Source organism: Schistocerca americana, chromosome 6 (genome assembly GCF_021461395.2).
Source record: "Schistocerca americana isolate TAMUIC-IGC-003095 chromosome 6, iqSchAmer2.1, whole genome shotgun sequence".
In the NCBI taxonomy this organism is placed as follows: Eukaryota; Metazoa; Arthropoda; class Insecta; order Orthoptera; family Acrididae; genus Schistocerca; species Schistocerca americana.
In genome coordinates this window covers 423006490-423010164 of record NC_060124.1, presented here as the reverse complement: position 1 = coordinate 423010164, position 3675 = coordinate 423006490, and the positions used below count along the sequence as shown (strand labels likewise).

The 3675-nt window shown below is 44.0% G+C and overlaps 1 non-coding gene across 1 annotated transcript; it reads right to left on the bottom strand.

The window, feature by feature from the left end:
* Window positions 1-2093: 2093 nt before the first annotated feature.
* On the bottom strand, window positions 2094-2168 carry Trnat-ugu. The gene has a single exon. It is a non-coding gene; the product is annotated as a tRNA-Thr (tRNA).
* Window positions 2169-3675: the final 1507 nt, after the last annotated feature.

Here is a 3675-nt window from a genome sequence, read left to right as displayed (position 1 = left end):
TGAGGGCAGTTTACGATGCTGTAAACTGTTTTTAAATTCTTCCGCATTTACCGTTTTATTAATCACAGTAAAATGACCACACTCGATCCACCTTCATATCGCACCACCTCGTCCGTACTTCACTATTGGCATCACATATGATGGCATGTATGGTTCCCCAGGTATTCACCAAACCTAAGCCCTTCGGTCGGATTGACACAGGGTATGGCTTGAATCATCACTCGACGTCACTCGTCCCCAGTCATCCACTGTCCCTTGCCATCGCCCTTTACAACACCTTAAGCGCCGCTTAGCATTGACTAAAAATATGTGTAACTTATGAGGAGCTGCCGGCCGCTGTGGACGAGCGGTTCTAGGCGCTTCAGTTCGGAACCGCAATGCTGCTTCGGTCGCTGATTCGAATCCTGCCTCGGGCATGGATGTGTGTGATGTCCTTAGGTTAGTTAGGTTTAAGTAGTTCTGAGTCTGAGGGACTGATGACATCATATGTTAAGTCCCATAGTGATCAGAGCCATTTGAACCATTTTTGAGGAGCTGCTCAAATTGTGCAGCTGGACTAATGGGTGTGAGCCAGATACATTTAGGAGCGCTTGTGGAAGTGAGAGGTGAGTTTCATGTTGAAAAGAGCCTGAATATGTTCATATGCCCAAATTATTTTGGGAAACATTTTAACGTTGGTGAGGAACGTAATCTGAGGCAGCTGGTACACCAGTTTTCAAAACATGGTTCGAATGGCTGTGAGCACTATGGGACTTAACATCTGAGGTCATCAGGTCCCTTCGCCACACACCGTCAGGTGGCTAGCGGAGTATGGATGTAGATATTGGTGTAGATTGAACCCCATTGTTTTTAGTTCCCTACTCATAGTTATTGTGCTAAATGGACTGATGGCAGCATCACGGAACTTACGAGTGATTTCTTCCTCTGCTTTCGTACGATTTGTTACAGCCTTCTCCGCATCGCTCGACGGTTCCTGTCGGCCTGTACATAAAGTCTGCCTGGTCTTGCGATATTAAAGTGTCTGTTCTTAACAAGAAAGATGCTAAGTTCTTCCGGACATGCATGCATCTCCTAAGGAACAGGCACTGCGACGGTTACAGTCGTTATGAGGTACATGAAATGTATTGGCAGTTGTGAATATGGACAACCATCTGATGTATCGGGAATCGAACGCTGACTTGCTGTTTTACGCGAGCGCTCCCCTTAAAAGCTTTGCACGACTCACAGCCAGACGAAAATCTTCTTGTAGTCCGTCGTACCTGCGTCACACAATATGTAAAGGGCTTATTTCAATAGTGGTACAAGTCCACTTTTGTTCATATTGAGATACAGAGTCCTAAAGTTAAATGAGCGCTAAAAACTCTGCAGTTGAAATACCAGAAATATTCAAGCAAATGGCTTCTTGCTAGAGATGAACCTTTCTTTCTGTTTGTTTGGCTCATTAATTTCAGAAGCATTATAGACAGAAAAGTGAAGGTAATGGACTTGTGCCACTATTGAAATAAGCCCTTCGTGTAATTCCCGTGCATGGATGTATGACCAAGGAACATTTCATCGCTCTTCTTAACAATACAGACACCACAATATCGTATTTATCGCCCTTCATGTAATTCCCGTGCATGGATGTATGAGCAAGGAACATTTCATCGCTCTTCTTAACAATACAGGCACCACAATATCGTATTTATCCGCCGATACTAGAAAGCGGATTTCCATTAAAATGCCCTCCCCCTGTACGGGAATTACAAAAAAATGGTTCAAATGGCTCTGAGCACTACGGGACTCAACTTCTGAGGTCAATAGTCCCCTATAACTTAGAACTAGTTACACCTAACTAACCTAAGGACATCACACACATCCATGCCCGAGGCAGGATTCGAACCTGCGACCGTAGGGATCTCGCGTTTCCAGACTGCAGCGCCTAGAACCGCACGGCCACTTCGGCCGGCTACGGGAATTACATAATGTGCGTACAGATACAGACTGTGATGCAGGAACGACGACATTCGGAAGTTTGAAATTAGAATTATATATTAATACCTTCAGCTGCTAACGGGCGTTGATATATATCAACGGGGACAGGTGAAAATCTGTGCCCTGACCGGGACTCGAATCCGGGATCTCCTGATTACATGTCAGACGCTCTATCCAGCTGAGCCACCGAGGGCACAGAGGATGGGGCGACTGTAGTAACTATCTCGTGCACGACTCCCGCGAGACCCACATTCTCACCTTATATGCCCACACACTACATTCGTGGTGTCGCTACCCAACACACTCATTACTCGTGGAAGACATTCTTACCAAGTCCCAAAAGAGTTCGGGTAATATGTGTGCCCCCCCAAAGAAGAGGAAGGTCATGGCCGGTGTTGCCAGATCTATATACTTATATTGATATGGTGTCTGCTCTGCTCTGCACGGTTAGCACAAGCGCTTAAGACGACCCCTCTCGTGTAGTGGAAAATCCGGATTCAAGTGCCGTTACGGCACAAATCTTCATTTTCATCATTCCCTTATACAGCTGATGGTTGTTCGCATTCGCAACTGCGTATACATTTCATGCTTTCCAAATGCGGTCCTATCGGTATACACGCAACAACGCTACCTAATAAGTTCCAAAACGCCGCGCTCCTACCTCGAGTTCTGTTGGTGATAGACATGCAAGGTGAAGTATTTTGAATAGCCCTCGGACCACTAGCAATTCCTGTGCCCAAAAAGAGGACTATCTTCCTGGAACTATCCTAAAGTATAGGTAAATTTTTGAAGATTATACACTCCGTCCAGCTTAGGGAAATGGAGCAATAGGTTGGTTCTTTTTGCAATAGATGTGGTGTACAGACTTACATGGCTTGTGGCTGCACCATTTAGTTTAGGGGCGATTCCGGATACATCCCGAAAAAAAGCGTTTCGCCATCAGCAGCCAATATCTGAAGCTCTAACTACAGTAAATTGCGTAAATTTTAACGGTTTATTCTACGTGTATTTATCTAGTAGTGTCATCTTCTCGTCCTCCAAAATTTTAATCCTTATCGATAAATACCGCAAAATCATGATTTTTGGGTACCTAAACTGAGCCGCGGATTCAAGATGTCTACGCACAGTAAAGGGCTGTAATTTTTACAGTATATTCCTACGATCCTGATCTCTAATAGACTTAATTTTTTTAATGTTCTTATCCGTTTCCGAGACAAAGCCGTTCAAAGCTACCCTAGACGTGCACGTAAAATAAGCACGTAAAATCCGTTCTGAGGCCAAAACGTAGTTTGTAAAGGGTCGTAGCGTATAGAAATATACTGTATAGTGTCTCTAATATGATCAAAATGGTTCTGGAAAGCCTACGTCGTAGTACTGAAGCACATGCAAAATTTTTGTGCACGTAAAAACCGGTCTGTGGTGTAAAATTAGTTCTGCTTCATTTTAATTTCACACAAGTAAACTATCAAAATTTTACTGACCCATGATGTTCCCTTCTTATCAGTGACATGCTGTGCTATGGCAGTGAAAAGAAGGGAACTAGCCGAAAAGTGCTCCTCTTCAAAAGACTGTGAAATGTGGGGTACTAGTTGCCTCATTCTACCTTCGTCAGCACCTTAAAATTTTCCCAAAAATATTTCTCATTCAAATAAATTCTCGCTTTTTTGTGGTGAAAGAGAAGGTGACAGTGCCAGTGGGGAA